Source organism: Triticum dicoccoides, chromosome 5B, assembly GCF_002162155.2.
Source record: "Triticum dicoccoides isolate Atlit2015 ecotype Zavitan chromosome 5B, WEW_v2.0, whole genome shotgun sequence".
NCBI classification, from domain to species: Eukaryota; Viridiplantae; Streptophyta; class Magnoliopsida; order Poales; family Poaceae; genus Triticum; species Triticum dicoccoides.
The window spans coordinates 130,602,178-130,615,777 of record NC_041389.1 but is presented as its reverse complement, the minus strand read 5'-3'; positions in this window follow the sequence as shown (position 1 = coordinate 130,615,777).

Genomic DNA, 13,600 nt, shown 5'->3' with positions numbered 1-13,600 from the left:
AGAGAGATGGAGAGATGGAGAGAAAGGGAGAGGAACCAACAAGGTTTTTGTGTCGGGTGTGTGCGACATAATTGAAGATTGTCAGAGAGAGAGAGAGAGAGAGAGAGAGAGAGAGAGAGAACAGGAGTCCGGGAGAGGGGGAGGTCGCGTTTTATGCATCAAAGACTGATATAAACCATGTTTCGATATAAACTTGCATTCAAATATTTAAATTGGAGAACATGTTGTCTGCAATCCACACATGAACGGATACACGTGTATATCAAACAAGTTCATTAATTTGACTTTCAACATGTTCATGGAGTACTATAATACTGTACAACATGCTACTCGATTGAGGTGTTCAATTTTGGATTTAGTTCACTATTTTGACCTACTGAACGAGCTATTCCATTGAATTGAGATATTTCATTTTGGGTTTGATTCGCGTTTTTGAGTGGGTCAACTATTTGTCATATAGTAAATCGCTAGCAACAAGCATGTAAAAACACATTACTCCCGAGCATCATCTCTCCATCTAAAAAAGAAGTGGCAAGCTAATATTTCAAAATTCGATTCGAATCGACTTGGTAAGGTAGACGTGGATGCTCGTTCTCCCAAAATTTGAACGAATCGTTAAACATCCTCTCTGCTCGGTGGAATTCGCCCGAGCAAATAAATGGGAGACGTGAAATTACCGTCCTATGTGGGACACACATCAATTAGCCCGTTGTACAATGACGGTAGGTTCGTAACTTCATCCAAGCGCGCCTTCTCCACGGCCGAAATGACATGTGCCGAATAATTCATAAACCATGGTCGGCAAAACACGCTCTCCTTGACCGAAATAGCTCGCGCCCACTATTTCAAAACACGCTCTCCTCGCCCGAAATCGCTCGCGCCCACTATAGTTCAAAACACGCCCTCCTCGCTCGAAATCGCTCCCGCCCACTATTTGGGGAGAAGCAAAGTTACTCTACTATCCCCGACCCTCAGTACACAGACCCAAGCCAAGAAGCCTATAGGCAAGGGTAGAACTGTAACACCCCTCACATTTCAGACAAATGCGTCCGTAAGACATGGTTCCACTGCCCTCCCAATTCCCCCACGCCCGCCCCCATTCATACCTCGTGGCCGCCAAATCACCTTCTCCCCGGGAAGCTCCCTTCTCCCGAGTCGTGAAACCTTAGCCCTACCTCCATGGCGCCCCCCACCACACCAATTTCACAGCCGCCCTCCTCCCTGATGCCGGAGACGCTGTCCAATTGCCGTCGTGCACTAGGCCATGTGCCTCTTACTCCGTGCTGCTGGTGCTGCCTCGACGACGGCCGCGTGAACCGTACTGGAGCCGATTCACCCCCGTCGTTGTTCACGGCGCCGGAGTGGCTCCAACTTCGGATCCGTCCAGAGTCCTGGTGCTGCTTCCGCGTAGCCGTCGACCGCGACATCGCTCTTTTCCTGCCGCCGGTCGCTGCCGCAACCGTGTCGGCCTCACTGACTCGGCAGCTGGACCTGCCTACTTCACCATGCCGCCAGATAGGTCGCACCCTCATCTCAAATCACTTTATTTAGGTGTCAGTTGTCTGAATTTTTATTTTGGGCCAATCGATTCCCAATGGGAAGCAGCACCCCCTCGAGGCAGCGGAGCTCCTAGGCTGCCGGTTGGCTGGTGTCTAACGTAAGGGTGCGGGGCCGCAAGTTCGCCGCGGAAGCAGCGCTTAGATGGCTATCTTTTAGAGTTGCGTGGGTTGAAGGTACTGCCGCCGCCGGATCTGGATGACAGGGAGTCTTTGTGGATTGGCCCGGGGGCGGCGCAACCACGGCAGTGCGGTGGGGCGGGGAGCGGGGTTTTGGCCGGGGCCACGGACGGCAGAGGCAGGCTGCTCTGTCGTTGGTCACTGGCTCTTTAGGGAAGATTCTGAACAGTGTCAGCCGAGAGGCACAAGACGGCCATCAAGCCATCCGGCGTAGATCGGACAGTACCAAAATAAAATAAAATCATGTGACCCCAATTTAGTCGGAAGTGGATCCTCTAACATTAAGGAGGGAAGTCACCTAAGCTACAATGTAATCTAGTGCAAAACAAAGAAGGAAAGTCTGGATCACTGTAGCGAATATTGTATTTATCTACTGTAGTAGGTTATGTGTGTGGTTACTGTTCATGTAAATAAATTTAAAATTAATTTTATTACATCATAATTTTGTTTGTATGTAATTTTTGTAAATGTATACAATAGATTTGTAATTTACAAATTAATTCAAGTCATTTTAGCCTTAATCATATGGATGTGAAAGAGGAAAGTTAGGGAATTGTAGCTTAGGTGACTTCTCTTCTTCATGTTAGAGGATCCATTTCCAATTTAGTCTTCAGTCAACAGATGTGTGACCACTCTTGTACCTTGCTGTTGATCTCTTAGTGTATTTCTTCATATCAAAGAGATATGTCGTTCTTAACATTATGCGTTATCTGCATCTTCAGACACATCGTCTTCCGACTCACCGCAGCTGCTCCAACAAGGGAAGCATACACCAGAAGGGAGCTATAGTCCCCACTCAACAGTTCTCTGCATCGAATGCACGTGCCCGACATGGACAGCCACAACAACTGCAGGGCCATCGACAAGTCAGCACATGATGCTCACTACTATGGATGGCAGCCAGATAGGTTGTACCCTCATCTTACTTGTGTGCAACATTTATGGCTTTGTTATTCATCTACGCATGGAAAATAGATCATCACATTTCACTGTATATTCATGATGATCTCTTACGGGTCTTGTTCAGGAGTTCACGATGTTCCATAGTTCAGCTAAGATACTTGTTCTTTAGGTAACGTTGTTCCATAGTTATCATCCATCAGCCAATGCTATCCCGCAGGCCGGTGATTATAGTATTATACCACTTCTAGTATTACCTATGCTGTTCTTTAATACTTTTGTGTGCCATCTAGTTAATCTCGAGTACAAATGATACATATTCTGTAGCTTTCATTTGTGTTCTCCCTTTAGTTTATGAGACCTGTTGCTGCTAGTTAACCCCAGTCCTACTATTGTTCGTCTCCTACAGGCACTCATTACAAAAATCTAACTACTAGTTGTCTTCCATGCATGTCAGATATAATTGCACACAGTGATATATCCACAAGAACCTCACGGAGCAATGTAAAGGCCAATAAACTTGATGTCAATGATACCCAATATGATGGAACATGTAAAGGAAGTTCTTTAGAAGACTTGCAGAAAGATGATGAATCCTCTTCACCCCACAAGGTCCTTGCTCTAACTTGGCCCGTGATATGGGTACAACATGCATATAATGTCCTGGAGTGTATCTACTCTGTTGCAATGCCATGTGCTTAGCATGTTGATCATGCATGTAAATATGTCATGCCTTCCTGTTTTTCAGTACCTATTCCATTCATGATAACATGTTTTCAAATTCAAGTACTGTCATTCTACTCTATCGCAATGCCATCTGCTTAATTTGGACATCATGCTTCTGAATATCTTATGCATTGTTATTCATCAGTATGTACTTCATCGGTCTGCCATACCATGTTTTTTTTACATTGAAGTGTTGTTCTAGTGCTCTGTTGCAATGCCATCTTATTTTCCCAATCATATACGTGTATGTTGCCTTAGTTATTTCTGTATGTATTCTGCTAGCATATAGTTTTACATTCAACAAGTGTTTTTATGTTGTGTTGTCCTATCGTATCCCTAGCTCTTACACCATACTCCCTCCGTCCGGATTACATGTTGCCGAAATGGATAAAAAGGATGTATCTAGAACTGAAATACGCCTAGACCCATCCATTTTTTCTGGATGCAGGGAATACATGTCAATATGTCATGCCTTTCTATTCTTCAGTACCTATTCCATCTCTCTGCTGTCGCATGTTTTATAATTAAAGCACCATTCTTCTATACAAGGCATGCAAGGGTAAGACGACTATGTTAGAATCTGAAGGGTTACAAACAAGGCCTTTGCAAAAGATCCAAACGCCAGGAGATAATAAACCAACTCCAGTTTTTATAGATACTGCTCCAGCACAGAGAAACCCAACTCCTACTGATAATAAGCAGATTCCAATGGCCAAAGAACTAGTCCGCTCCAGTCCAGCAAAAATATGTCAACTCAATTCTAAGAAGCGTGTGCGTATCCTTGCATCATGAAATTTTATAGCATGCTGATCATATTTTCTGCATGTTCCTTACCCATCTCTCTTTTAGAAAATAAGCTTAACAAATAGAAGAATTTCTGCAATGGTATCGTTTATGAGGAAAGATTCTTGCAGGAGTTCTCTGTGCTCCAATGTAGATGTAAGTACCTGTTGTATATCACTATATTTTTACATCAGCATGTATTTTGTTGATCGGCGTGAATCCAACCTTTATCTAATCTAAATTTAGTTGTAGCAAAATGTATGATTAAAGGCCACAATGTTGATTTTTGTAAGGAAAACTGCCTGGTAGTTTTGCATCCTGAGCTGCATGAGTGTACTATCTCATATCAGTGGGTTTGGATACTTTGGTTCTGCAGTGGGTTTTTTAGTGTTTTTTTACTGTGTTGTCATGTCGTATTCCTAGCTCTTACATCATACTCCCTCCGTCCGGATTAAGTGTCGCAGAAATGGATAAAACTGGATGTATCTACAACTGAAATACACCTAGACCCATCCATTTATTTCCGGATGGAGGGAATACATGTCAATATGTCATGCCTTTCTATTCTTTAGTACCTATTCCATCTCTGCTGTAGCATGTTTCTGAATCACCATTCTTCTATATAAGGCATGCAAGGGGAAGACGGCTATGTTAGAATCTAAAGGGTTACAAACTAGGTCTTTGCAAAAGATCCAAACGCCAGGAGATAATAAACCAACTCCATTTTTCATAGATACTGCTCCAGCACAGAGAAACCCAACTCCCACTGATAATAAGCAGATTCCAGTGGCCAAAGAACTAGTCCGCTCCAGTCCAGCAAAAGAATGTCAACTCCATTCTAAGAAGCGTGTGCGTATCCTTGCATCATGAAATTTTATAGCATTCTGATCATATTTTCTACATGTTTCTTACCCATCTCTCTTTTAGAAAATAAGGTTAAACGATAGAAGACTTCCTCCATTGGGATCGTATTCGAGGAAAATATCTTGCGGGAATTCTCTGTGCTCCAATGCTGATGTAAGTACCTGTTGTATATCACTATATTTTTACATCAACATGTATTTTGTTAATCGGCGTGAATCTAACATTTATCTGATCTAAAATTAGTTGTAGCAAAATGTTAAAGGCGCCAATGTTGATTTTTGTAAGGAAAACTGCCTAGTAGTTTTGCATACTGAGCTGCATGAATTTACTATCTCATATCACGCACATTACTGAATTGTAGTGCTTCTCTGGTTGCCCATTCATTCATTGTGTCAATGTTGCTTTCGTACTACCTTACCTGGCTGATGATAGTTGTGCCATATTGTGCTAATTTGGTGTAGGCTAGTTACCCAAACGTTCGTTGTGTCAATGTTGCTTTCCTATTATCTGACTTGGACAATGATAGCAATGCTAATGCGTTAATTTTGTGCAGGCTGCTGAAGATAAGAAGACAAACTCTGAAAACAGCAAGGCAACCCCATTATTTCTTTCCAGTAAATCTAGGCCAGGTAATAAGGCAATAACTCATGATTAATCTGTTTGGTTCCCATCCTAATTTATGTTATGATGCAGTGGTCGAGACACTCTCCACTATCAATAATACAAGCCTGCCAAAATCGCCATCTGAATCTGTTCAGTATCCTCAGTCTCGAATGCAACAGAATAAATATATGTTTGTGAACCAATTAATGGCTGAAGTAATGATGGAAATGGTGGATGAATCAAAGGTGCAGAGTCGTGTGACACAACAACTGATCAATGTTTTCAGAGATAGTGTAGCAAAGCAGCAAGAACTTTCCCACATGCTTATGGGCATCATCTGTTCTGAGGTTGCAGATTGTGACGTTGTAGATGGTTAGGTTCTACTCATGTATTTGCACTGACATCAATCTTTGATTGCCCAGTTGATGTAATTTCCTGTAATATATGCTGGATGTGCAACGTTATTCCTTGTATGCCGTACCTTTGCTTGATCGGTTTTGGTCCTGTGCATAATTGCTCGTCGTAATGGGCTCAAATTATCTAATTTGGCCTAAAGACATGTACGAACTTTAGTGGGCCCATTAAGTTAATGGGCTGTTACTAGGTCGAAAGTTAATGGTCGGCCCTCTTACCTCCCGGGTCGTTAATAGGCCGACGTCGAAGCGGGCAATAGGTGGCCCCAATTTATTTCACGGGCCGTTAACAGGCCGTTACTAAGTTTGGGCTACATATGGCCCAACTATACTGTAGGCCTTTAGCAGGCCGAAAGAGACAGCGGGCTTGTACTGGACCATGAAGACCATGGGCCGCTAAGAGGACGAAAGTCATGTCGTATTGTAAATGGCCCAACTGTGTTGTGGGCCTTTAGCAGGCCGAAAGAGAAACCGGGCTGGTATTGGACCATGAAGGGCATGGGTCGTTAAAAGGCCAAAACTAAGGTCCGACTAATAATGGCCCAACTCATTTATGGTCTCTTAAAAGGCCGAAAGGCACACAGGGCCGGGAATTGGCCCAACACTTAAATGGGTCGCTAAAAGGCCAAAACTCGGGTCCGACTATAAATGGCCCAACTGATATATGGGCCGTTAACAGGCTGAAAGGACACCGGGCTAGAAATTGTCCCAACACTTAAATGGGCCGCTAAAAGGTCGAAACTCAGGTCCGACAACAAATGGCCCATCAGATTTATGGGCCGTCAACAGGCTGAAAGACAGACCGGGCCAGAAATTAGCCCAACATTTAAATGGGTCGCTAAAAGGCCGAAAGACGTACATCCTGAAAATTGGCCCATCCATTAAATGGGCCGTTAATAGGCCGAAATCTCATCGGGCCGATATTGAGCCCAAATATATAGCGGGCTGTTAACGGGCTCGAACTGACGATGGGCTGCAATGGTGTCAAATCTTTAACGGGCCGTTAAGCGGCCGAATTGGCACATCTCGTATGGGCCATGGGCCTAAATGGACCTCACACAAGTAGGCCTTATATGGGCCGGCTTGCTAATCTTTACTGGGCCGGCCTTTTTCACCGGAATGGGCCACTGTTGGGTCGTGCCACGTGTTGAACTATCAGAGGCGCCTCATGTCCAATGAGTGGATGATATCTGTCTCAACGGTGAGGCAACACGTGTTTCCTGCGGCCAATGATGATTTTACACGTGGAAAATCCCCATTGGTCTGGGCTGTTAACGGGTTATCGGATCCAAAACCGGACCCGATAGCTTAACGACGTTCCGTTACGGTGGATGCCACGTGTTGGTCACCCTTAACGAAAGCACATCTGTGACGCGCAATTTATTGTCATGGAAGTGGACACTTTCGTGATGATAATTTTGGTAATGTCATGGAACACTTCTACGACAGCACAGGTATGACTATCTTGATTCTGTCATAAAATCGTCATGGATGTACATGCATGACAAAAAATGCGACCTACTGTGACAAACACGTATCATCACGGAAGTGTATTTTTTGTAGTGAAGGAGCCCTGGGTCTCCGACGCTTTGGGATCTGGTGACAGGTCCGGGTGCTTGCTGGCTATGGCCACCACTCGGTCCAAGAGTTTCTTCTTAGCAGCAATCAGAAGGGACTCGGCCAGCCGGCTGCTAGCTGCAGCACAGGCGGCCGACTTCTCGTAGTCTTCGGCTACTGTGATAATGCCCTTGGTTCCCGGCATCTTCATCTTGAGGTAGGCATAATGAGGCATTGCCATGAACCTGGCTAGAGCTGGCCGGCCTAGGAGTGCATGGTAAGGGCTCTCCAGGTCAACCACCTCAAACCAAATTGCCTCACGGCAGAAGTGATCTTTGTCTCCGAGGAGGACGACCATCTTGATCTTGCCGATTGGTGAGCAGGAAAGGTCGAGCACAATGCCATGAATGACAGTCCGACTGGGCTGGAGCTGCTTCTCTTTGATGCACAACTTCTCCATGGTATCCCGGTAAAGGATGTTGATGTTGCTACCTCCATCTATCAGGATCCGGGAGAAACGAGTAGCTCGCCTCTCTGCTGCCAGGGTGGCATCCAACACCAGGGCATAAGAGCCCGGAGAAGGCATCACCTCCGGGTGGTCTGCACGGCCCCAGCCGATGGGCTTCTTGTACCAGTGCATGAACTCTGGGGCATTTGAAGCAACGGCATTCACTTCAAGGTGCTGCTGACGTCGGCTGCACCGGTCACTAGCCACACTGGTGAAGACGACGTAAGCTCCATGTTCTTCAGGCAATTCGTCTTGGATGGCACCGACTGCTGGACAGGCTGCCAGCTGCTGAGGAGGCAGAGCCGGCTGGCCAGCAGGCGGAGGAGGCAACCCCTCACCCTTGGCAATGCGGACGAGCCAATGGCATTTCCGGGTTGTATGATTGGATGGCTTCGCGCCATTGTGGAACTTGCAGGGAGCATCAAGGGTCCGCTCGAAGGAGAAGGCGGGCAGCCAAGCTGGCTTGCTGCCCTTTTGACGCTTGGGGCCGGGTTGTCCCTCTGGCTACTGGTCCTCAACTGTCGCCGCCTGCCGGCTGGTGGAAGCCGGCTGCGGGGCCTTGCGCTTGCTGTCGTTCTGCTGCTGGCGCCGACTGTTGTCACCAGCCGACATTCGGGGAGCGGGAGGGAGCACCTTCCCGGCCGCACCGACTTGGAGCCCTGACTTCATGGAGGAGTCGGCCGTGGCGTACTTGTCTGCTATGATCAGCAGCTCGTCGAGTGTAGCCAGCTCGTCGTAGAGGAGTCGGTTCTTGAGTAAGGGCAGGCGGTGAAGTACTCAATGGCTTGCACCTCGTGCACCCCTTCGCATGAGTTGCGCAGTTCGGCCCACTGCGTCAGGTAATCGCGGGTGGACTCGGTCAGGCCTTGAACGCACAGCGAGAGCTGGTGAGGCTTGGGCGGCCTCTTGTAGGTGCTGGTGAAGTTGCGGACAAAGACTTCGGTGAAATCTACCCAGTTGTTGATGTTGCGGGGCTTCAGGCTGTCCAGCCATGTCCGGGTCATGCACTAGAGCATGAGCGGAACGTACTTCACGGCAATGCGCTTGTTGCCATTTGCTATGTTGACGGCTGTGGAGTAGTCCACCAGCAAATCCTCCGGCTTCACGGAGCCGTTGTACTTGGGAGTGTCTCAAGGGAGCGAGAACCCTTTGGGGAAGGGCTCGTCGCGAATGCGGGGGCCAAAACAAGGCAGGCCAATAGCATCTTCTTCTTCTAGCACCAGGGATCGACCCAGGCGGTCGATCCGATGGCGGGGGTCGTTCTCTCCGACTCCTTATCAGTGGCCCAACCGGTCTCCGAGAGTCGGGTGCTCAACAGGCGGCAGGGAGGCGCGCCTCTCCCTGCGCGGGGGAGGCGGGTAATTGCTCCGCTGTTCCACTGCTCGCGAGCAGCCGTCTTGGTCGCGTTCAATGGCGATGCGCGTCTGACTGCGGCTAGAAGCCGGCTCTTTGTCTCTCTGGTCGCGGGCGCCGCCTGTCAGCGTCGGGGAGGTCGCACCATGCTCTCGACGAGGGGGGAGGTTTTCGGCATGCTAGTCGGGTTCTTCCGTGCGGCAGCCGGCCTCTTGCTGCGCGGCAGCTATCGATGTCAAAACCGGCGGATCTCGGGTAGGGGGTCCCGAACTGTGCATCTAAGGTCGATGGTAACAGGAGACAAGGGACACAATGTTTACCCAGGTTCAGGCCCTCTCTATGGAGGTAATACCTACTTCCTGCTTGATTGATCTTGATGAATATGAGTATTACAAGAGTTGATCTACCACGAGATCGTAATGGCTAAAACCCTAAAAGTCTAGCATGTATGACTATATCTGTGCTTTGGACTAAGGCCTCCGGTTTATATAGACACAGGAGGGGACTAGGGTTGTACAAAGTCGGTTACAGAGAAAGGAATCTTCATATTTGGACGCCAAGCTTGCCTTCCACGCCAAGGAGATTCCCATCCGGACACGGGAGAGTCTTCGGTCTTGTATCTTCACAGCCCACTAGTCCGGCCCATGTCCAACAGGCCGGATGCCCGAGGACCCCTTAGTCCAGGACTCCCTCAGTAGCCCCTAAACCAGGCTTCAACGGCGAGGTGTTCGGAACGCAGATTGTCTTTGCCATTGCAAGGGGGTTCCCCTTTCCGAATACTCCAAGATAGTCTTCGAACGCAACGAACATGTCCGGATCTGCAACACAAGTACCACACACACAACCGCAGAGAGTATAATATTTTACGAGTCCAATCCGCTGACAACTTTTTGCAATGTGACATCACGTCTGCCCAGTCATTATTTCGAACCATTTTCGTCTGCCATCCCACGTTTCGAGACGCGGTTTTTATTGGCACATCTTTTCGAAGCAGAGATCGTGTCCCCTTATTGCGGGATTCTCATCAATACGGGCGTGGGTAATCTAATCGTGCCGTTTGCACAGCCCTTGGGAACAGGCGAGTTTTAAGGCGAGTGGGGAGGCGCTCGATATTCACTGACTTTATAAGGGAATAAGGATTCCTTTCTTTCACCCACGCCTTCTCTCTTTCTGTTCCCTTCCATTCTTGAGCTCCAGCGCCCAAGTCCGCCTCAAGAAAGCACTCAACCATGTCCGGATCTGGAGGGCAAGGCAAGTGGATGGCCTCCTCCGTTAAGGAGAAGGACATCACCGAGCTTCGGGAGGCCAGGTATCTGGCGAAATAAATCGCCCACCGGCTTCCGGCCAAGGGGCAAGTCGTCCCCACCCTTAAGCCCAATGAGAGGGTGGTTTTCATCCCCCATTTCGTCCGTGGGTTAGGGTTTCCTCTCCACCCTTTCGTCCGTGGACTTATGTTCTATTACGGGCTAGATTCCCATGATCTTGCCCCAAACTCCTTCCTCAACATCTCGGCATTTATTGTCATGTGCGAGGCCTTCCTCCGCATTCCTCCCCACTTCGGACTATGGCTCAAGATCTTCAACGTGAAGCCGAAGGTGGTGGATGGCCAACACGCAGAGTGCGGAGGTGCCATGGTGAGCAAGATGCCCAATGTCAAATGGCCCAAAGGAACGTTTGTGGAGACCGTCAAGGAGTGGCAGAAATTGTGGTTCTATATCACAGAGCCTCGCGACGCCACTTGGACCGCGGCTTCTGAATTCAAGTCCAGAGCTCCAATGCGGCTCACCTCCTGGATAGAGAAGGGCCCAAATTGGTCTTCGTCGGACGAACTGATAGCGCTGCACATGCACGTCCAAAGCATGGTGGATAAAAACATCAAGCTCGTCAACGTGATCCAGGTGATGCTAGTTCGCCAGATCCTTCCATGCCAGAGCCGAACCTGCCCTTTATGGGAATTCGATCCGGAGAAGCACCAGACCTTGGAAAGGCTCTTCGAAACCACTCACGAAGATGTCTGGAAGTTGCTCTTTAAGGGCAATGAGACGCCGTCGGACATAGACTCGGACCGCGGGCACGATCTTGCCCATCCTGCCAGTGCGGTAAGTCTTTCACATCTCAAGGTGCCTCCTCTACTTGCTTGTTCAAGGAAGATATCTAAGCTTCATTATTTATTTTTTCAGGTATGGACAGAGAAAGCGGAGCGGATCTCGTGTCCGGCTCCGCTGCCCGAGGAACCAGTCATCCTGCTCCTCGTGAAGATGCTGGTTCCAGCGCCCTACAAGACGCTGTAGAAGAAGGCCAAGAAGAAGGCCAAGGGGGTCCGGCATGGCCCCCGCCGCAAGGGAGCTTCGGACGTGTCGTCCGAAGACAAGACTCACTCCTCTGCCGCCGAAGACGACGACGAGGAGGAGGAAGAAAGCAACTCTTCCCCTGATGGGGGAAGGAAGAAGAGGGTGGCCTCCACAAATCTGGAGGCGGAGGCGCCCAAGAGGGGGAAAGTACCCCTTGCGGTTAACTCCGAGTGGGACGTCGACAGCAGCCCAGAGCGACGCCCCCGAAGCAAGCCCCTGGCCACATCGTAAGTGCTAAAAAACCCGTATAAGTCCATGTATCCGGCCTCTCCTCTTCATGGTATTAACATGTTTAATTATGCGATTGTAGTCCGGCCCACGACAGCTCCCTGCGATCCTCATCAGGAGGTTCGTTGGATTCAAAGGCGATGGCCAGCGAGTCACCGCCGGCCGCTCACTCTCCCACTGTTGGGGAACGTAGCAGAAATTCAAAATTTTCCTACGTGTCACCAAGATCTATCTATGGAGAAACCAGCAACGAGGGAAGGAGAGTGCATCTACATACCCTTGTAGATCGTTAAGCGGAAGCGTTCATGAGAACGGGGTTGAAGGAGTCGTACTCGTCGTGATTCTGATCACCGGAGATCCTAGTGCCGAACGGACGGCACCTCCGCGTTCAACACACGTACAACCCGGTGACGTCTCCCATGCCTTGATCCAGCAAGGAGAGAGGGAGAGGTTGAGGAAGACTCCATCCAGCAGCAGCACAACGGCATGGTGGTGGTGGAGGAGCGTGGCAATCCAGCAGGGCTTCGCCAAGCACCACGGGAGAGGAGGAGGAGGAGAGGCAGGGCTGCACCAAGAGAGGAGAGGTTCTCATATGTTAGCAACCCCCAAAACCTCAAGTATATATAGGGGGGAAGGGGGCTGCGCCCCCCTTTAGGGTTTCCCACCCCAAGGGGTGCGGCCAGCCCTAGATGGGACTTGGAGGGGGCGGCCAAGAGGGGGAGAGAGGGGGCGCGCCCTAGGGTGGGCCTATAGGCCCATCTGCGCCTAGGGTTTCCCCTCTCCCCTCCTAGCTGCGCCTTGGGCAAGGGTGGGAGGCGCACCAGCCCACTCTGGGGCTGGTCCCTTTCCACTCTAGGCCCATGCAAGCCTCCGGGGCAGGTGGCCCCACTTGGTGGACCCCCGGGACCCTCCCGGTGGTCCCGGTACATTACCGATATCGCCCGAAACTTTTCCGGTAACCAAAACAGGACTTCCTGTTGGGGAACGTAGCAGAAATTCAAAAATTTTCCTACGTAACACCAAGATCTATCTATGGAGAGACCAGCAACGAGTAGAAAGGAGAGTGCATCTACATACCCTTGTAGATCGCTAAGCGGAAGCGTTCAAGTGAACGGGGTTGATGGAGTCGTACTCGTCGTGATTCAAATCACCGATGATCTAGTGCCGAACGGACAGCACCTCCGCGTTCAACACACGTACAGCTCGACGATGTCTCCCACGCCTTGATCCAGCAAGGAGAGAGGGAGAGGTTGAGGAAGACTCCATCCAGCAGCAGCACAACGGCGTGGTGGTGATGGAGGAGCGTGGCAATCCTGCAGGGCTTCGCCAAGCACCTACGGGAGAGGAGGAGGTGTCACGGGAGGGAGGGAGGCGCCAAGGGCTCAGGTATGGATGCCCTCCCTCCCCTCCACTATATATAGGGGCAGGGGAGAGGGGGGAGGCGCAGCCTTGCCCCCTCCTCCAAGGAAGGGGTGCGGCTAAGAGGGGGGGAGGAGTCCATCCTCCCCAAGGCACCTCGGAGGTGCCTTCCCCCTTTAGGACTCTCCCCTTTTTCCTATATCTTGGCGCATGGGCCTC